The sequence below is a fragment of the Gymnoscopelus braueri genome (genome assembly GCF_963280865.1).
Source record: "Gymnoscopelus braueri genome assembly, chromosome: 10".
Taxonomy (NCBI): Eukaryota; Metazoa; Chordata; class Actinopteri; order Myctophiformes; family Myctophidae; genus Gymnoscopelus; species Gymnoscopelus braueri.
In genome coordinates, this window is record NC_137611.1 from 41,825,257 (window position 1) to 41,848,422 (window position 23,166).

The following is a 23,166-nucleotide window of genomic DNA, read 5'->3' on the forward strand; positions in this document are numbered from 1 at the left end:
TTCAGGTGACTTGACACACTGAACCCCTTGTTACACTTATTACAGTGGAAAGGTTTTTCTCCGGTGTGTACACGCATGTGTGTCTTCAGGTGACTTGACACACTGAACCCCTTGTTACACTTATTACAGTGGAAAGGTTTTTCTCCGGTGTGTACACGCATGTGTGTCTTCAGGTTACCTGACTCACTGAACCCCTTGTTACACTTATTACAGTGGAAAGGTTTTTCTCCGGTGTGTACACGCATGTGTGTCTTCAGAATACCTGACTGACTGAAACTCTTGTCACATTTATTACAGTGGAAAGGTTTTTCTCCGGTGTGGAGACGCATGTGTCTCTTCAGGTTACATGACTCACTGAACCCCTTGTTACACTTATTACAGTGGAAAGGTTTTTCTCCGGTGTGGGTATGCAGGTGTGTCTTCAGAGCACCTGACTCACTGAACCCCTTGTTACACGTATTGCAGTGGAAAGGTTTTTTTCTGGTGAGTACACGCATGTGTCTCTTCAGGTTACTTGAATTACTGAAACTCTTGTCACATTTATTACAGTGGAAAGGTTTTTCTCCGGTGTGCGTACGCTGATGTTTCTTCAGATTACATGACTCACTGAACCGCTTGTTACACTTATTACAGTGGAAAGGTTTTTCTCCGGTGTGCGTACGCTGATGTTTCTTCAGGCTACCTGACTCACTGAATCCCTTGTTACACTTATTACAGTGGAAAGGTTTTTCTCTAGTGTGTACACGCATGTGTGTCTTCAGATGACTTGACACACTGAACCCCTTATTACACTTATTACAGTGGAAAGGTTTTTCTCCGGTGTGCGTACGCTGGTGTTTCTTCAGACTACATGACACACTGAATCCCTTGTTACACTTATTACAGTGGAAAGGTTTTTCTCCGGTGTGCGTACGCTGGTGTTTCTTCAGACTACATGACACACTGAATCCCTTGTTACAGTTATTACAGTGGAAAGGTTTTTCTCCGGTGTGTACACGCATGTGTGTCTTCAGAGTACCTGACTGACTGAAACTCTTGTCACATTTATTACAGTGGAAAGGTTTTTCTCCGGTGTGGGTATGCAGGTGTGTCTTCAGAGCACCTGACTGACTGAAACTCTTGTCACATTTATTATAGTGGAAAGGGTTTTCTCCGGTGTGGAGACGCTGGTGTTTCTTCAGATCACCTGACTGACTGAAACTCTTGTTACACTTATTACAGTGGAAAGGTTTTTCTCTGGTGTGGGTAAGCATGTGTCTCTTCAGATTACTTGACTGACTGAAACTCTTGTTACACTTATTACAGTGGAAAGGTTTTTCTCCAGTGTGGAGAAGCTGGTGTGTCTTCAAGTGACCTGACTGATTGTTACAACTCTTGTCAAGGTGTTTACATTTTTTAGTTTTCTTTCTTGTGCAAGTTGGCTGATGTGTTTTTACTTGCCCGGCCCCCGGTTGAGTTAAGGTCTCTGTAAACTGTTGTCGACTGTAAGATGCTGGTTTGTCTGAGAGAGAGAGAGAGAGAGAGAGAGAGAGAGAGAGAGAGAGAGAGAGAGAGAGAGAGAGAGAAGAGAGAGAGAGAGAGAGAGAGAGAGAGAGAGAGAGAGAGAGAGAGAGAGAGAGAGAGAGAGAGAGAGAGAGAGAGAGAGAGAGGGTGGGGGGGCAAGAGAAAAGAGGTGGATACAATCAGTCATAACTCATGATATTGACATCAAGTCATGACATTGATCAACAGTTTCAGACAGGGATGCAGCACTGAATGTAACTCCTCATTCTCACTGTTTATTTTATGTTCTGGTCCACCTCAACCCTCGAAAGATCACACCCAGTTTTTGTTGCATGACAATTAAGCAAATAACAGATTTCTGTGTTGTGTGAATCCACCTGTTTGGATTAATTAAGTGTTGCATTTTGACCAAAGCATTTGCCATAAACTACAAACAACGTGTTTAATTCCCCTGTATGAGTCCTCATCCATGGACTTTGTTCATGTGCATCTTCAGATGAGCCTTTTGAGTGAAGCTTATTTTACAAACTGTAGGCTAGATGTAAATATATTTTTTTCTTTACCTGTATCATTCTTCATGTGTCGTTTCAGATAACTCCCTCTGTGACTTTTTATGGATGGAGTTTGTTTTGATGATTTCAGCTTGTTGCTCAAAGACAATCGTCGTCCTTCCACATTTAGTGTCTTGCGTGACTTCAGTTTGTTTAAAGCTGACTGACCTTCCCTGGTCTCCTCCCAGTCACTGTCTTCAATGTCAGATTCAGAACAGGGTGAAGTCCTCTCATCACTGTCTTCAGAGTCAGATTCAGAGCAGTGTGAAGAGAAGAGCTGGTCATCTCTAGTTGGCTGTGAAGTTCCACAGTCCTCGACATCAGCTTGTGATTTCATGTGTTCAGTTGAGGTGCTGGCTACAGGCTCTGTATCTTTGTTTTCATCAACATCCTCTTCACTTTGAACTGTCAACGTTGACCCATCAGCCTCCTCTGGTCTTTGCAGTAGCTCCTCCTCCCGTTCCACTTTAGTCTGTGGAGGCTCTGGTCCATCTTGGACCTCACTGGGGCTCTCCTGCTGTTCTTCTTTAATCTGCAGAGGTTCTAGTTTTACCTGGACCACACGGGACTCGCTCCACACTTCTTTAATCTGGAGAGGTTTCAAATGGACGAGACTGGAACTCCTGTCCTCCTGTTCCTCTTTAATCTCCGGAGGTTCTAGTTTCACCTGCACCAGACTGGGACTCCTCTCTTCCTGTTCCTTTTTAATCTCCGGAGATTCTAGTTTCACCTGCATCAGACTGGGACTCCTCTCTTCCTGTTCCTCTTTAATCTCCGGCGGTTCTAGTTTCACCTGCACCAGACTGGGACTCCTTTCTTCCCGTTCAGGGAGATCTAGAAGGAGAAGAGACAATCATTGACTGATGGAACTCACCTGATTGTAACTGAAAGATTGAAAGCTGATCGTTTGCGGCTGGACATGATTGTTGGGGTTCAGGGGCACTACTTCAGATGGTTCTAAGTGACATTTGTGTCTGGAACACTGTCTGGTATATTGCTGTCTGCCTTATTCATTCTGTGATCTATAATAATAAATAAAAGGTTATTATCTTGTGACAGATGAAGCTCTCTGAGCTCTTTTTCTCATACCCTTGTATTTGATTTCATTTACTAGCCGTTGATGATTAAAAGTAAAACATGCTTCTCACAGAAATGACAAGGATAAAAACACAACAGAGTTAGCGAATTTCATTGTGGTCTTTGGTTTTGGACAAATAAAACATTACAATAGAGCAGAGAAATAGGCAATACATAACTTTGGTGCAAACTTGGTTGCTTTTTGTGGTTGTAAGAAGAAATTTAGGAACTATTAACGTTTTTTCTTCTTCTTTTGTAACAATCCAAAGAATGTAGGCTAAACAGGAGTTTGTTTCCAGTGACGTTTCGGTCAATGCGATAGATAAAAGGAGAGAAGGTGGGGAGCCAGCTGCGTGGCATGAGAAGAAAGATATTTAACAAAATAGTGATCTGAATAATCTGATCATGCTTTCTTAATGACCCTGACACTGTTAGCTACTATTATGTTGATGGCATTTTATCTGTCATCTCTGTTAGAGTTGTACGTCTTGTAGTCCATCCTTGTTTTGTGCTTCAGTTCCATATATGAGGAGGACGCTTAGGTTTACTGGTTTATTGTAGCTGTGAATGAAATTGCTGTCGGGCAGAAACCTCATGTTGTTTTTTTTCGTAAATTAATGCCCTACTTGATAACACTACTGTGTGTGTGTGTGTGTGTGTGTGTGTGTGTGTGTGTGTGTGTGTGTGTGTGTGTGTGTGTGTGTGTGTGTGTGTGTGTGTGTGTGTGTGTGTGTGTGTGTGTGTGTTACTCACAGCCTGCCTCAGAGTAGCCAACAGTCCTCCAGGTAGCAGCAGATCTCAGGTCTTGACTCATGGATGCTGAGTTGTAGGAATGCATGTGGCACTGAGCCATGCTATGACTGAACAGATGGCCTTCACTGGGCATCTACACACACACACACACACACACACACACACACACACACACACACACACACACACACACACACACACACACACACACACACACACACACACACACACACACACACACACACACACAAAAATCGGTCCAGTTATAGGTAAAAACTCGAATCGGCCTGTTATAGCACCACCATAAGGCCCATTTGAAAAATATCAGGTGGCATTTCTTCCATAGTGGCAAACTTTGGAAGCCAATCTTAGCCAATCAGGATGGAATATGAAAAATCCGACAGATACGTTTGATTTAATTACTAGAAGGTTTTGGCCTGACTATACACTTGACTTTAATACCTTAGTAAACATTTTCATAAACACTGTTTTCAATCGCTAGTCTAAAGTCTTTTTTAAATCATCATGACATGTGTTTAGTAAATTATTGTTCCATTAATTTTAGAATGAATGATAAAGTAGGGTATGAATTCTAGGGCTTCTATTGGTTCTACAGAGAGAAGACCCGCCCTCGCTGCGGTTAGAGCCAATAGCAGTCGTTTCCGGTTTCATTTCGGGACCGTAAGTTCAAAGATGGCGGATTTGAATTTGCCGAAAAAGTGGTCTAGAAACCAATGGGGCTGGCTTTGTCCACTCTTTTTACGGTCTATGGTGTGCGCACAGTTTTGCTGCAATCGGGCCAACGGTGCCAGAGATTAGCTGTTCACAGACGGACAGAATCAGAATCAGCTTTTATTGTCACTTCACACGTTTACAGAGGTAAAAAGTGGGTGAAATTTGCTTTCGTGCATAGTTCCCATCGCATCGTTATTTCCATAGAAATAATAGAGAAGGAAGAAGAATAGAGGGGGGGGGAGTCAAGGGGGAACAGGGTGCAAAACATCAGATCCGCTTACCGCTGTTGCACAGGAATACTCCAGGCCAGTGGGGGGCAATGTAACATCATCTCCTTCTCCTCCTCCTCTGGTGCTGATGTGACCTTCTGTGAACCATATTTAAAAAGCAAACAAACAAACCTTGAAGAGCCTGTAAACAGAAAATGCCCTGTTTTGAGCATTTCCTGCTGAGAGCAGTTTTTCTGGATGGGGCTAAACACCTCACCTGTTGACACGCTCAGGTGAGTTTCAGTGATGTCATCAAAGTTGTAATACTTTGCACTGTTTACCCCATCTGAATAGCTTATGTGAGCATTATAAAGAATAGCAGAATAATAACTTAAACCCTCTATTTTCAGTAAAAACTGACCCACATTTCTTGGACTGCTTTTTTCTGTCAACACCACATCTCTTTGCCAGAAATAGCCAGTCTACAAGCTCACAACGCGTCACAGTTTGGCTTATGTTTTTTTCGTTTTGTCAAGGTGCACTAACGTTTTCATATTGCTGGATAATGTCGATAATATTAATATTTTTTATTGTACGTGCATAATGTTTTCATGTTGAGTACAACTTTTGATCATTTCTTTGGCTTATTATTTTTTTAATTTTATTTTCACATGGTGTTTTCATCAGGATGGTGGACAATTGTTTTAGCACTTAAGGCTCATTTATATTTAATTGCGTGCCGGTGTCATGCTCAGTAAATAGCAGAACTACAAGCTCACTATGTGTCATGTCACGAATGTGACTCGTGGTGAGCTTGTATATCTGCTACTTACTGCATGCAACACCAGCACGCAACCAAGTATGAATGAGGCTTTAGCAGTAGCACACCTAGTGACCGCACCTTTCAACAGACCAGACTAAGATAAACATCTACACGTATGTAAGCGTTCAAAACAAAGTGTTATGATTTTAAATTAGTGTTTTAGAGATATTTGTCAGGGCTTCGGGACACCCAGCTTGAGACCAAGCTAAACCTGGCCAAATCGGGACGTCTGTTCACTGTCAGTGTTGCCATATTTATTTTGCGGGAGAAATAAGCAACCAGGTCTATGAAAACAAGCCCAAAAGAAGCGACTAATAGGCCACATGTGTGAGCACTTTAAACCTAGATCTACAAGCTCACAACGTGTTGCGATTGATTGATTGAATACTTTATTAACAGTTTGCAAAAAAAGGCCCAGTGGCACAGATTTATACAAAAGAATGCTAAAAGGATAACTCAATAAGCCCAGGGCTTGTTTCCATTGAGGTCCTGTGTATTCAATTCATGGAGACAATAGGACATTGGAACACTGTTGTTCACTGTACCTGTGAACATGTCCTGGTCAGTCTCTCTGGTCTCCATCTTCACAGTCTGGAGTTTCCTCTCAACCTCGTCCTCTGCATCTGATGACTGATAAGAAGACACCCACATTCTTTTTCGTCTCTGTCAGCAGTCCAGTAACAAAGTGCATTTACTTTAGTCCTGTACTGATTAAAGTTCATTTTTGTGAGTAACGGTATCTGTACTTTACCTGAGTATCTGTATTTTTTGTATACGTACGATGACTTTCACTATATTTAAACATAGGTAGAAATGGTTATAATAGCTGTCACTTTACCTTACCTTTACCTTGAACCAATGTACTTTGTTTTTAAAAACAATAATGTACAGAGCCATTCCATACTGGAATGTGCTCCCCCCACTTTTGAATTGAAATACATTTGGTTTAAAAAAGATCCATAAGGGTCCATTTGGTTTCATTTTACACTCTCAAGGGTTAGATATCTATAAGGGTCCATTTGGTTTCATTTTACACTCTCAAGAGTTAAAGATCCATAAGGGTCCATTTGGTTTCATTTTACACTCTCAAGAGTTAAATATCTGTAAGGGTCCATTTGGTTTCATTTTACACTCTCAAGAGTTAAAGATCTATTAGGGTCCATTTGGTTACCAACTCTTCCATCATTTAGCTGGGGACCACCTGGAACCTCCTCAAGGACCACGGTTGGTCCCCGGACCACTGGTTGAGAACCACTGGTTTAGACCAATGGGAGATCCCATATAAACAAACACTATTTTAAAGACAAATAGTGTGCTTTTGTCAACATTTTAATACAGCAATGCATTGACTTAAAGAGACTTGAATACTTAAGTACTTTTTTAAAACAACTTTTAAGTACACATTTGATACTCCAGTACTTTATCTTTCAAGTACAAATTTGACACATCACTTTTTCAACTTGTAATATTTGAGGAGTATCTATACTTTGACTCTACGGGTTGAGTACTTTGTCCACCACTGTGCTCTGTCCATTGGTGTAAAGTAACTAAGTACATGTACTCAAGTACTGTACTTATATTCAATTTTGAGATATTTTTTGATACTTTGATACTTTCTTCAGTGTTTACAATTTTCAATACTTTTACTTCTACCCCACTACATCTCAGGAGGAAAATATTGTTACTTTACAATGATACTAGTTACTTTGTAGATTTTGATTATTAGTACAAAACACACTAACCACTTCAGCCCTATACAGTTTGAGAACCACTGCTATATAAACAAAGAACCTCTGTCATACAAAGAGCTGTTCAACCACTGTACTGTTCTTTATAGGTACTGTATTCTAGTGCAATGTTCTATAAACTGAAGCACCATTTGATTAACTGAATCTCTCTCCCTCCCTTTTTCTCTTATTTATCTCTCCCCTTCTTTTTCTCTTCTCCCTAAACACACGCACACGCACACAACTAGTATATCAATTCAAAATTAGGATAATATGTGGGGGAAAAGGGTATTACCTCTGCCATTATTTGTTGCTCTCGCAGAACTCTCAGTCGCAGAAACGCTTGCGTTCCTTCAAAGTGGAATAGCAGAATGACACTTGGCCCTGCATGTGCAGACAACGGTGCATTATGGTCTAATCTCGTGGGAATGCGTGGGAGGTTGGTAGTCCACCTTACATGGGCGTTGCTTCTGCCAGTGTCCTTCCATTTTTCATTTCTTTCCACCCCTGACCAAACCCACACAAGATACATTGTTAAATGAATAGTTTCCATGGCACTTGATGTCACATGGGCAGACCACAGCTAAAACATGGACCTCATTTCTACGGAGGACTCTATCTACGGGTCAGAGACAAGGTCAGAGGGAGAACGATGAGTCTGAAGTCTGTCACCAGGAACTGATGGCATCGTGACGAGCAAACCTTGGCTGTGTGAGCCAAGGCCAAGGTGAAGCTGTAGGAGGGGAAATAGACACACCACCTACTGTACGTAGACGCACAGCCGAGCGAGCAACACTGCAGAGATCAACACCCCGATGCTGGAGAGGAGGGTGTGAGGGCAGAGATCCAGCTAGTCCACACTCAAACCATTAATGGGCCATTAGATTTGACTAGTCTGTAGGCTATGGTTGAAACACACACAAACAAACACACACGCATGCACGCACGTGCGCAAGCACAGACACACACACAGACACAAATATTGGACCTACACAATCACAATCAGTCGCACTCACAAGCTCACAGGTTGTAAGCTGTGTGTGTGTGTGTGTGTGTGTGTGTGTATGTGTGTGTGTGTGTGTGTGTGTGTGTGTGTGTGTGTGTGTGTGTGTGCGTGCGTGCGTGCGTGCGTGCGTGCGTGCGTGCGTGCGTGCGTGCGTGCGTGCGTGCGTGCGTGCGTGCGTGCGTGCGTGCGTGCGTGCGTGCGTGCGCATGCGCACGCTCATGCGCACACTCACCAGTGTGCAACTATGAAGTATAAACCAGGCATAACACCAACCCTATAATGACTCAAACTAATCTCTCAATTTACCCACAATGACGATGCTATTTTCAAAAAATCTTGAAAGAATGAGAAAAGATTGGAATATTTTTGAAACATTGTAACTAACAACACAATTGTATGGGGGGTTCCTCCTGGCTGGGCCGTGCAGAGACCACTGGAACGGCAGGTGCTCAAAGATCATAAATGGACAGAAATGTAATACAGAATGGAACAATAACTTGGCCCATGTCATGCCTGCTATTACCCTGGGCTATCTCCTGCCTCCTGCATCTCTACCACAAACAGCCTAACATGAGGGCAAACTAAAGGCAGGAGCCAGTTTACTTAATTATCACATTGATTGGAAATAAGGGAAAACAATTAGCCTGACTCTGTACAAACCAAGCAAAACAAAAGCTCATGAAATGAACATATCTCAGTTTTGTAGCTAATCTGCACAAAGTGTAAAAGCAACAATGTATTCATGGGATACACGGCATGTATACTGCAACACAGCCAGTACGATCATGTACAACAGATTATCGATGGGTGATATAAAACAGGGAGTATAAATGAAGTAGTGGTACCATAGAGCCAGGTTGTACTTGGTTGGTATTGATGTTGGTAACATCTGTTATCTGGCTTTGACAGTAAAGCTGACAGGAACCCGGGGAAGGTAATCTCCACTGCAGCTTCAGTCCAGTCCAGTCCAGTCCAGTTTTGTCCTGTCACAGTTTGTATTCCACCAATTCCACTAATATGGTGTTCATGTGTGTGGCAGTTTGTTATGGTAAAAAGAAGAACTCAATTGATTTACTAAAGTAAAAGTATCAATACTGCAATGTAAACATATTCTGTTACAAGTAAAAGTCCGGAATTCAACATTTACTTGAGTGAAAGTACAAAAGTATATGTACTCATTATGCAGAATGTCCCATTTCAAGTTTTCAAATGTATAAAAATCTTTTGAAAATAGCAGATCTACAAGCTCACAATGCATTGTGAGCTTGTAGATCGGCTCTTTTCAAATGGCATGGGTATACAGAGCTGAAGTGGTTAATGAAGGTTTTGTAATAATAATCCAAATCTACAAAGTAACTAGTAACTAAAGGTTTTCAAATAAATGTAGTGGAGTAAAAGTAAAAGTATTGGACATTGGAAATACTTTGTACTTCAGTACAAATACAAAATTGTACGTAAGTAAATGTACTTAGTTACTTTCCACCACTGAAAGAAACACACACAGCACACTGCTACTGTAAGTGGCAGTTTGGATCCCCAGCCAGATGTACAGTATGTTTGTATTACTTGCATTTTAGGCCTACGAAGAGAGTCTTGAGTCAGAGTTGAAGATACTTTGTAAGTCTTTATTTTCAAGACAGCGATTACAGCAAGGTGTCTGTCCTTGGATCGAATGACACAGAGCACACAAAATCACATCAATCAATACAATTTATACCTTTCAGTCAAGAGATCATCCCTAACTTTCCAACTCCCAGTTCTCATTTGACCAGTCACATTCAGATTTTTCATATTCCGTCTTGATTGTCTAAGATTGGCTTCCGAAGTTTGCAGGAATGGCCCGTTTTGAACAAAACGCCTCAAATCATGAATGCAGCGTTCGATTGCCGTGAAACATTGCTCGCCCACAATAAGCTACCAGCCCTGGCGGAGACCTGTGCTGCAAGAAGCACATTTTTCAAGTTTAATCTTTTAATTCAGTATACATTTTATATGTATGGAAAGGTATGTTTGTGTACTTTACTGTAAGCCATAAAAAGGCATATTAAAAGAAATAAAACATATTATGGTAATGTACACAAGTTCAAGATAAAACAAAAACAAAAAAACAAACAATTTAGCCAACTTTAAACAATATTTCCTTTCAAAATGTGTTCACACAGTCACCCAGTACTTAATTGTAGCTGGTGTTCAACACTTCGTTGATGAATCAGGGCCTTTCTCATTTTGGATTTGCAAGGTCTCGCCTTCTTCTTTGGTGCCACCACCTGTGGGTGTCTGCGGTGGCCGCGAGGCTTTCACTTTGAACACGTTCCACTTCTCAGGAATTGCGCCTTTGTTGAAGAGCAGCGAAGCCAGGTAAGAGAACAACAAGATGCTGGCCAGGGCAATGAACATGCAGATGGTCTTGGCGGGGGCAATCTGGACATGAACACCATCCTCTACGGTGCACGCTGGGAGGCAGAGGACAGTCGGAAGCCCCAGCACGGGTTCTCCGCACAGCACTCTCAGCAGCGACCCGACCAGGCAGCCCATAATAGCCCCGTAACCATTGGAGATGCTGAAGAAAAGGACAGCGACCAGTTGAGGGAGCACAATGATGTAGCTCACCTCCGACCCCAGGAACCAGAACACCATGATGCTATTGTCCACTGTGAGGGAAGTGCCAGCCACACCCACCAATACCACAGAGACACGGATCACCCACTGGAACTCCCTCTGTGATGCCTACGGGAAGAGGTGAGTCAAATCATACTGGAGATATTCATGAGGTGTCAACAAATACCTAATGGTCAGAAACAAAAGTCTGGAGAGAGTGACAAACGACACAAATACAGATTAGAGCAGATTTCTAAAGGCCACTCCTCCTATATTTAATGTTAATCCTATCATTCTATTGTGAGGATGAGATGAGTGATGAGTCCTCTTGAGAGCTTATTCTGTCACACATCCTTCACAACAGGATTATAGGATTCACAGGAAATATAAGAGAAGTTGCATGCCCTTTAAGATGAAGTCAGAACTTCTGTCTTGTCTATGAACAAAGATGAGGCACTTTGTTAGCCTGTGTGGAAGAAAGAAATTCAGTATGTTTAGTCGTTGAGCAAAAATAATTTGGTACATAGCATCTGTGAACAAAATACATTTTGATAATAAGCATCTATAAATACGCACCAAGCAACAAGCCAAAGTTATAAGGAATGCTAGTGATTGCTAGTGATTGATTGATTGACTAAAAATGCTTCCGGTTCTTCTCACCTGAGGCCTCAGGATGACCTTGTAGATATTGGAGGTGAAGATGGAGGCTGCCGAAAGCATCAAGGAGTCCACGGAGGACATCACCGCAGCAGCCACCGCTCCGATTCCAATGAAGGAGATCAAGGGCGGGGTGAGATGCATAAGGGTGACGGGTATGACCAGACTCGCCTCCCCGCGCTCAAACGGGGACGGAGAACCATATGAGGTCAGGTTCCAGTCTGACGAACATACAGGGAGAGGTTCAGAGAGTTTGATTGATTGACGCACTTTATATAGTAAGACATGACACATGAGTAACACTTGCCTTTAAGAAAGGTCTTAATCGGGTGTATTAATATGTTTATTGACTTATGAACAGTGATTATACAACAAAACAGTGTAATTATTGTATTATAATTATTATTACAGTATTATAGTGTATTATTATTATTATTATTGTCTCCGCCGTAGGTGGAGAATATGTTTTCGCTTCGTCCCGCCGTGTGTGAGCAAACATTGTTAGCCAAGCTAACATTGGTCAAGCTCCACGTGACACGTGTCAATATGTTGACACCAATGCTTTTGATTGGCTAGAGGGACGCATGACGAAATAAAATTCTATAAATAGGTGTGTCACTTCAAAAAGCATTTACTTTTTGAAGTGAGGTAAGACAGGATCAATCAGTCTTGATTGGAACAGTACCTTCCAGTCCAAATCAAGAAAGCATACTCATCTACAACAGGGACATCAGGCAGTCTCCTCCACAGTTGCCCCTGTCAGCCTCACAGCTGAAGAGCTGGAGGAGGAACAGCAGAAGGTTCAAGAAGAAGAAGAATCGTATCCAGAAGGCTTTCCGTCGTACGTCGCTCGTTCCTCTGGGCAGAGACAGAATCTACAAACAATACTGGTTTTTCCCTTCCACCTGTGCTCTGTTTGTGGAGGATGATTACTTTGGGCTGACGGAGGACATGCTGGAACCCCACCCTGCATCTCTACAGGATGAACAGATGGAGGATGAAGGACAGCAGGACACACAGATGGACACCATACATAGCCCCACCTGTATCCCTGCCAGTTGCCTGCCAGTCATACGCCCCAACCAATGGGCCTTCTACAGCTCGGTGGAGGAGGTGGAGCAGCTGATGGAGGCATTGAACCTGCGAGGTCACAGAGAGAGCAGCCTCAAGGAGACGCTACACCAGGAGAAAGACAGAATCACACAGATACTGAACAACACTGCTGCTGTCAAATATAATTATAAAACCAAGGCCCCAGAATCCCTTGCTACAGCTGAGAGTTTCGTGGAGAGCCGACTCAGAGATATGCTGTTGGACATTGAGGAAAGAATCTACGAAGGAAATCTGGAAACGCTGAAGATAACGGAGAGAGAGACATGGAGATCAGCATTGGAGAGAGGACAATATGAACTGCTGGCTGCTGATGGCAGAAAGAACGGAGAGATGAATGGTGGAGAGGAGATGGAGGTGGATGACTCTCAGTCAGTCACCTGTCCGTACGTGTGTGTGTCCCTCTGAGAACACCTAACATTGGTCAAGCAAAGGCGCAGAAGGCCAAAGCTAAGAAAGCATACTCATCTACAACAGGGACATCAGGCAGTCTCCTCCACAGTTGCCCCTGTCAGCCTCACAGCTGAAGAGCTGGAGGAGGAACAGCAGAAGGTTCAAGCTGCAGAATCGTATCCAGAAGGCTTCCCGTCGTACGTCGCTCATTCCTCTGGGCAGAGACAGAATCTACAAACAATACTGGCTTTTCCCTTCCACCTGTGCTCTGTTTGTGGAGGATGATTACTTTGGGCTGACGGAGGACATGCTGGAACCTGCATATACTGCATATACTGCATATACTGCACACACGTTGGTTGCATATACTGCACACACGTTGGACACACTGCACAGACGCTGCACATACGTCAAGAGAAGTTCAACCATTCAGATTACGCTCGGACACTGGCATGAATAAATAGGCATAGGAGACTATTCATGACATCACATAATCACATTATGTCATGAATACAAAGACGAATGATATATATATTGTAAAACACAGAGCTTATAATTATATGAATGACCAGAAGTATTGATTAATTCTATTTTATTATTCATTTTGCAATTAATTAATTATTTTGCATCAAGCAATTACAGCTAGTAACTACATTGAGTTTCCCTTAGGATAGTTAAAAACTTCTTCTGAAAAACTTGAAAGTTATCAAAGACGAGGGACCGGTTTCACCTACAAGTTCCCATAATCGAACCAAGTTTAATGAATCTCAAGAAAGATCCCATAAATACCAAGAAAAGGAAAATGAAAGATGAAATTACATCGTTTAATGAAGTCAAAGTCAAAGACGAATTCTCTGAGACAAAATACGAAGATATCCAACTTCCGACTTTACCGGTGAGCCACGAATTATCTCACAAAGAAGACATCGAAGACATCATCCAGTTGAGAAATTCCTACAAAAAGAAATTGGATGACCATGCCCTTCAAATACGACTGCTAACCGAAGAACTGACCGCTTCTAAGGATGAGAACGCCATCAGTAAATCTCAAATCCAGATGTTAAGATGCCAAATACACTCGCCAGGCTCTAAGAGTGCAAGAGTAAATGAGCATCTGAAACCTGATGAAGACGCAAAGGCGCAGAAGGCCAAAGGCCAAAAACAGAGAGAAGGAATGCAATTAAACAGAGCTAAGAAACATAGAGAAAGAATGAAATTAATCAGAGACAAAGAATCGCCAAATGATAAAAGACGAAGACTAGCCATGAATGCTGACAATATGACACAGCAAAGATTGCTACAATCTCTGGAAGAAAAAGTAGAAGAGTCTGTAGAGAACATCGAAAGGAAAAAAAGGAAGTGGTCAAAATATTCAAGTAATGAAAGAGAACATCAACAAGCACATAACACCAGTAAGAAGAGACGGTACAGATCACAAGAACTAGAAGTTGATGAAGCTGCTCTCGCATTCTTAAAGAAGATGTCAGATAGTGGACCCAATTATGTCTGTGGTTCCTGTGAACGAATGCTCTACAGAGAATCAGTGGCAGAGTTTAAACCTGGAAAGTATACAGGAACGATAGATATTGTAAGTCTCCTAGACAAAGACCCAACTGCAATCAAGCAGAATAACATTTGGATGTGCCACACGTGTCATCGGTCGATTAAACTTGAGAAACTCCCTACACAGGCTTGGGCTAACAACTTATTACTTGACCCAATACCCCGAGAACTGCAGGACTTGCACCCGTTAGAAGAAAGGTTGATAAGTCAACGTATTGCCTTCATGAAACTTGTTGGCTTGCCAAGAGGCAGACAAAAGGCAATCCATGGTAATGCAGTCAATGTGCCATCTAACCTAGACACTATTATCAAATTATTACCAAGACTTCCTGAAACTGCTGAGGTTGTTCCCTTGAAACTAAAACGAAAACTTGCCTACAAGGGACACTATATACATCAATATGTGCGGCCAAAAAAGGTGCTTGACGCCCTACGTTGGCTAAAGAAAAACAATCCTCTATACAACGACATTGACATCTGCAATGACTGGGAGGACCGCTGGATCCAAGATAATAGTGAATTGTGGGAAGCCATGACGACCATACCACAACAACCTTACCCAAACAAGAATGAAACCACCTCTGCAACTTCATCTATAACCAATATAGAACATTTATACAAGAAATTAAAAGAATATGTTAAGTGCAATGAACTGACCATCTTTGATGTTCCTAAAGATGGCAACTGTTTTTATCATGCTGTAGCAACCACCCTTGAGATAGCAGGTATACAAACTATCACAGGTGCTGACATGCGCACACAATTGGTTACCTTTCTAGAAAACCCAGAGATCCAGAAAGACTATATGCAATTTCTCGCATTGATACAAAGAATTGATTAAAATAGCACGGGTCCGCTGGCGGAGACTTGTGCTCCGAGGAGCACATTTTCTAGTTATTATTATTATTATTATTATTACAATTATTACTATACAACACATGAACATTACTGCAAACGTAGCGAGCGGGAGGGGGAGAGCGAGAAAGACCAAATACGTCAACATTGCTGTATAATCATGAAGTGAGAGGAGAAGGGGCAGATACCTATACGTTAACCGAGAGGGAGAGAGAAGGGGGGGGGGGCAGGGAGTGAAATTTAGTAAATTAATAATAAATTAATAGAAAGTAGTTTCATCTGTACTGTAATTCATGTAGGGTTACAAGGCATCTTATGACATCTATTAAACCCATTGAGACCTGAAAACTATATCAGTGGTTCTCAAACTTTTTCATGTCAATATTCTACCATACAGATTGGACAAAATTACATTTTATTCATAAAAAAAAAGTTACAGTGCCGCTTTAAAGCCTGTCCTCAAGGAGGAAATCAAAAATACAGTATCTGCATTCTGTTGGCCTGGAAGAACCCTTGTTTCAAAATAAATGCAAATTCTGAAAAATCCTCATGATTTATGTAAATCTTTACCACTAATTAGCATTATGACTTGTTTGGGACTCGAAACAAAAAGTTAGGACTTGTTTGAGACTCGAAACAAAAAACGTAGGACTTGTTTGGGACTCGAAACAAAAAGTTTGGACTTGTTTGGGACTCGAAACAAAAAGTGTAGGACTTAGCTTGGGACTTGCCTGTGTTGACTTGGACTTGAGACTCGACTTGGACTTGCAACATAGGGACTTTGTCCCACCTCTGCTAAATACATAGCTATAAACAGTGTTCATATAAACCTGCCTGCCTATCTGTTTGCGTTGGTCTTTGACATTTTGACAGTGTTTTTCAATTCAATTCAATCAATACCTGTTGATGTAGCCACCGCCCCCATCAGTATAGGAGGGACACCAAATATGAGAATAATACCGGCTGCTGCAAGACAAATGATCCTGGCGTTTGCCTTAGAAGAGGCAGACAGGGTCCTTTGGTGGAAGTGTGGAAAAGCTAGGTTCCCAAAAGCCTTGGAAAGAGAGGAAATCACAGTAAGTAGAACACGTTGTGATGGCAAATTGACAGTACAATTTTTCCAACATGTTGCCACACAATATTGCATCATCTTGATGCCACATGTCATTGTTTAAAATTATTGAAGGGCCACAGTGACATTGTAAGATATTCTGTCAAACGGAAATGAAGGGCATTCCTTGAAGGAGTTAAATGTGACTCCCCAATACAACCACTACCTCTGTCCTCCTCTGGACAGATTTGGTTGTTAAGAGCATTGCTCAACAATAGTTGATAAGGGAAGCAAGGGGCTTACTTCATTCACTTTCCTTGTCCAGATTTATCCCAACTGAACTAGAGGATTCGGACCAGCAACCTTCTAGATACAATCCTGTGTCTCATTGCTTGATGAGTATTTCTCTTGTGAGTCTAGTCATAAGGCTAGACCGTACTGTATATAAAAAGAAGAGCAAAACCATGAGTCGAACCATGAGCAGAAAGTTGTCGATCCACCTCCCTGCTCTGTCCGCATCCACTGTCCCGACCCAGGGGGCATGAACGGTGTGGTTGAGGGCACCAACGGTGTGGTTGAAGGCTGTCTTTGTGATGTCAGAAGAGGAGGGATTCATCAGAGCAAAGGGGGCACACAGCCACTGTGGAAACATGGTACTTGTTATAACACTATGTGCTTATGTTTGAGCTCCATATTGAGGATTGAGGAATAACCAGCTGCAAAATAAATATTAAGTCATTGTTTCGTATTATTATTATTTTATCATGTTAAAACGCGAGCCGCGCGCTAGCTGGTGGCTAAAGCCGACGGCCTCCAATTAGTGCCACTTTTGGTGCTAATTGGAGCAACAATGCACTTGCAGCACCCAGGTCCACTGTCCACGCACATTGTGCGCCCTTGCGTTTGGGAGGTAGGGGCAAAGAAATGATCAGAGTGGGGGACAAATTTCAATTTCACCCACTTTAATTATCATAGCTTCCTTTCATATGTGAGATTTGCTTTTACAGTTTTCAAATGGCATGCAATCACCATATCGTCGCTGTCCGGCGGGAACCAGCGAACTTTTTTTTTTTTTCATAAACGTGACGTCATTAAAATACCGTCCTGCCAGAAAAGAAATCACTAATACACCCCTGCTGAGGAGCACCAGATAAACAAACTGTAACGACGCAGGGTTTTTCCTAGCCTGGTAAACCCTCCCTCCGGAAATCTCATTTCTATTTGATTCCAGGAGTGAGTCTGGCCTGATCGCCCATTCTGCAATATTGGCTGTGGGCTGGAGTTGGGCGGGAGTAATACCGTTGACTGACAACCCCTTCAGCCAATGATAATTTTTCCCCTTCAGCCAATCAGCAGTTCACCAGTCTAATGTGACGCAACGGGACTTTTGGAGACGGCCATGCCCAAAATGGGTTGCCTTATTCGGATACATGGGTGTCACTGCCCGCCCCTACCGGTTCTCTAAATTTTTATTTTTAAATAGGCTTTGTCATGATTAATTGACCACATTTATGAAGTTAAACAACTAAATTCTATCCAAACGATATCTTATAAGTAAATTCCGTGCCTCAAAATAGAAGTTAGAGAGCTTTTTGAAGTAAAAAAATCACACCCTGTGTGAAGTGGGCGGTGTCTTGCTAGCTAATCACAATACTGAATGGAGTCAACCAATCATGTACAAAAAATAAATACATTTATTGAAACACTCTTTATGATGGACGAAACCATAACTTAAAAAAAACAAACTTATGTTTTTTTTTAAAGTTATGGTTTCTTATATAGGGCTATGCACATGTGTCATGTGACACTGGCCAATCACAGTCCTGAATAGACTGTGATTGGCCAATCACGGTGCAGGGTTAGGCGGGGTACTTTTTGGCCAATCACAGCGCAGGATAATTGTACAAATATCCAAACCTCACTTATAGGGGCGGTTTCACCGCCCAGAAATAGCGGAGAATATAGCGGACAAGAAAAAGATGGCTGCCGTTCGTGTTTTGGGCTCACTCGAACTCGCCACCTGATTGGCCAACTGTCGCTGTCAATCACAGAACGATGTGCGACGACACTGATAGGCTCGGTTAGTTGGTAATTCCACTAGAAACCCCCACAATGGGCTATCAGGCCAGACTCACTCCTGGAATCAAATAGAAATGAGATGTCCGGAGGGAGGGTTTACCAGGCTAGGTTTCCCCCCCCGTAGTCTGTTAAAACTATGCAGTGTACCTGTTTATCAAACTTAGCACTGACGCTAATGTTATGAAAACAAGTAATTCTATGAAGTGTTTAATGAGGAGAGCAATGTGACAAGAAATGAGTTCATAGCGCATTTCTCTCACTAGTTCTACTGAAACTCCAACTCTTTGCAGAAGTTATTGTAATATGTATTATTGTAGGCCTAATAAGTGTCATGAAGCATCAGGAAATGAATTCACACGTTGTGATGCATTGTGAGCTTGGAGATCCATTGTCAGCATAGCCCCATTTGGAACCTCTCCCTCTGCAGCGATTGGAGCTATTGTCAGCTGTTCGGACAAAACTCCGAACTCCACTTGAGCTGGATTTGGGTAAAGTGGTGATAATATAATGACACATGCAAGTATCTGACAATATATTAAGTCACTATACCAACTTTGATGAGGCAGTATTGCTTTGTTTTAAAAAATATATGGTTTTCCTTTCCTGAAAAACTTATATTTTTTTCCTGAAAGAAAGCGTTTTGGAGTTAGCTGGTTGCTGCCGGACTTCAGAAATATAAAAAATATATAATCAATTGCTCATATAAAACAAAGCACCAGTAGAAAAATATACCAAACAGGTTACCAATGATCAATAATTACAGAATGTCCTTTGTCCTTAGTGTAAGGTTGAAAGTGCACTTAAAGGATCCTCACTAATGCTCCTGCACCATTTTTGTCTACTCACTCTGTGAGACACCTGTTTTCAGTTTGACTGGTGACATCATTGCTGCACAGCATTAGCAAATAGTCTGGTGTGCCTACCAGGCTGATGAAGATGAGCGTGAGCTGGATGACATCAGTGTAGGCCACAGAGTATAAACCTCCAAGCAGAGTGTAGAAAATGGCCACTGCAGCGGAGATCCAGATACTCATAGTGTATGGCACATCCAGGATCACGTTCATGGTTGCACCTAACACACACACACACACACACACACACACACACACACACACACACACACACACACACACAGACAGACAGACAGACAGACAGACAGACAGACAGACAGACAGACAGACAGACAGACAGACAGACAGACAGACAGACAGACAGACAGACAGACAGACAGACAGACAGACAGACAGACAGACAGACAGACAGATAGGTCACTGAAAGATACAGCATCTCTAATTGTATTGTGTCTTATGGCCTTCTGCTAATCAGAGTATAATGTGGGGTTTGACCTTGATAGAGGAACATATAATCTGGGGATCGAGAAATGTGTAGTTGTGTGTGATATGACTACCTATAAGGGGGGTGGGGGTACTTATCTTGTCCTCCCACACAAACCCGGGACCATATCTGAAAGCAGGAGGGTGGGGTGGGGGCCACATCTACTGTGAGCTCATCTAAAGAAATATATAAAATGCTGCATATATTGTATGATTTCTGACCCTGAACTAGCAACTCCTACAGTTTGGTCAGGGCGCCTGTTCAGCGGTATTCCTCCACATGTTATTCCCACCCAGGGAAACTCACTCCTCACTGTCGGGCAAAGAGAGGTGGACTGCCTAAAGATGGTCTAAAAAATGGGTGAGGATTCCTTTAAGTTTAAGGTCTTCTTATTGTATGTATTCCAACACAATAACATGCATTTGTTTGTGTTTGTGTTTGCGTGCACACTGTACCTAAGCCAATCAATGTTGCAGTCACCCAGATGGTTTCCGATACAAGTGAGGCCAGGGACAGAAACACACTCGATACTTTTCCATACTTGATCTCAAATGGGTCCATCATGGTCACATAGCCCAGATAGCCCAGACCAGGCCCAGGTTTGGGGTATAAACCATCTCTCCCAATCCAACAATGAAACCTCCTCCAAGCAATGTGGCTAGGGGATTAATAAACAAGTTAACTTATGGATAACAGTGATTATACAATCAAAAACAAAGAGGTGATGAGAAGTAGACATGACTGAAAGGTTGCTGGTTTGAATCCTCACATTTATTTTCGACACTTTCATTGTTGGACCACATACTATGTTACATCTTGTACCTATAACTCTAGGGGAATCAATGTTACCCCCTATTGGAGAAAAGGGAAATAGTATTAATTATTGTCCCAATTATTGTGGATCGTTGCATTGTATTCTATTCTGTTGTATTGTATTGTATTGTATTGGTTTATTTTCTAATTTATAATTGTGTAACTCCACAAGGACACATAATTAAAAAACATTCTGCTCTGGGGTGACCTGAAGATGTGACCAGACTTAAAAATCTGTGATAATTCCATAGTTCCAGGATTATAGTGCACAATTGTTCAAGTAATGCATAGCCTATATTTTCTGCTTTGATAATTGTTAAATCCTGGCTTTTGAGACAGGTTCAACTAAATATAAGTATTAACTGGATATTAAACAAACAATTTAGACATATTTAGCCAAATAATTTAAAGTTAAACTAAACCATTTCAACTTTAACCAAACACCTTGATCAAACAAGATGAATATTTGAATAAACAAATCCAGTAACAAACGTGGAAGCGGTGGATGATACACTCAGGGCCGTTTTTAAGCACAGGCAATGTAGGCAAATGCCTATGTCCTGTCAGGGGGGGGGGCAAAAATGCACCCATAAAAAAAAAGAAAAAGGAAAAAAAAGTGTTTTATTTATTTTTATTTTTTGAAAGACAATACTGAAAGACAAACTACAGTACAGAATTGACAGAATTAACCAAATTAATGTAACAAAAAGACCCCAAAAAGTAGTAAACCCGGTATAAAACCGCAAGCGCACGGGGGGGGGGGGGGGTGGGGGCTCCGAAAATTTGCCTTTGCCTAGGGCCCATTCTGACATTACCACACTATCATACCTATATACCTATATACCTTTTCAACACCACATTGACAAACAAGAGTTCTAGTTTCATAGATACTAGAGTTTCTGTGACAAGACAGCAATGCAACTTCAGAAGAGCAGGCTATAATGATGTGTTGAGAACCGATGATCCAGATAATAATGTTATTGTCTAAAATAGTAAGGCTTTCTCTAGAAAATATTAGGATTGTAGCAAAAGATTACTGACATGTCTGTCTCGCTTTTGAAATGGACACAGACAGCTCACCTGTTATGTCATTAGAACTGGGCAATGAACTGACAATAGATTTTTTGACAATAGATTTTTGACAATAGATTGACAATAGATTTTTTACAATTGACTAAATTGATTAATCTTATTAACCACTTAACCATGTGTTATACTTTGTTCAACAATGGTGGCGTAGAAAAAATAGTGTAAATAACACATCTACACGCTCACAATGTGTCGCATCGTGGCGCGTTGTAAGCTTGTAGATCTGTTATTAATCACCATTTAAATAATAACAATAACTGTTTTTAATCGTAGCCTACTCAAGGCAAAAGTTTGAAATAATATTGATTTAAAGTCACATCGCCCAGCCCTACCAGTCATGGTGAATATCCCCACTACGAGACTGATGTTCCTGTTGGCCAGGAGGATGGTCTCTGTGCGATTAATGTCCCCGCTTCTCTTCCCCGCCTTCCTGGACTTGAGCGAGGCCCAGATACCTGTCCCTAGAACCAACAAGTAGAATACCACCATGGCAACTACTCCCGGGACGTTGACGGCCATCTGAAAAAAGCGGACTCGTCCAGTAGTAGACTATTAAAATAATGTTAAGATCGATTAAAATGCACACTAACCGACTGTGACTGTCATTCATTCAAGGATCCACTTGTAGACTACACACTGCAAGTGAGTTATAAGCCCAAGTATAATGGGGGTGTGTTTTGCTGGTGCCTCAAGGCTGTGTTCACACAAGGCTCCTTTAAAAATAAATATTTGGTTGAATATAGGATGCAGAAGACAGTCAGAGAGTAATGGCACAATCAAAACAGACCTTCTCCTTGTCATTTCATGTGGGTGTGGTTTTTGACAAGCTCCATTCTTAAATAAATCTGTCCAAGTCCAAATTTCAGGACTTTTAAGAAATAAACTAATAAGACCATTACTACGTCAAAAGTAATTATAAAAATGGTCAACCATTGGCCAAATGGTCAAATATTACCTAAGAAAGAGGCAACAATTTTTAAAATGCCCGATCTATCTTTATATTTTCACAGTATTCATCTGTGGAACCGAGTCAAACTAAATGTAATGCCTCTACTCGTACTATTCCAAGTGCTTGTCAGGCTGGGGGGGGGTCACGGCTTGAAAATTTGGGAACGAAAATACACTGAAGGAAGCAACAAGTCAAACATTGCCACTATGTCTACACATACTTAGCATAGCATTGATTATGTCTACACAAGTCTACACATATTTGTCTACACATACTCAGCATACTCAGTG

General features: G+C 41.7%; 1 long non-coding RNA gene and 1 pseudogene across 2 annotated transcripts in view; one reads left to right on the forward strand and one right to left on the reverse strand.

Moving 5' to 3' along the window:
* LOC308093851 overlaps positions 1-23,166 on the forward strand; it is a 352,863-nt gene that overhangs the window by 239,992 nt on the left and 89,705 nt on the right. The gene's annotated exons all lie outside the window — the stretch shown is intronic.
* On the reverse strand, positions 10,575-22,446 carry LOC308092790 (high-affinity choline transporter 1-like; annotated as a pseudogene). Its single transcript has 7 exons — positions 22,260-22,446; positions 20,481-20,683; positions 19,614-19,762; positions 17,087-17,251; positions 16,461-16,614; positions 11,643-11,860; positions 10,575-11,111 (listed from the first exon to the last, which is right to left on the reverse strand). The product of its transcript is annotated as a high-affinity choline transporter 1-like (transcript).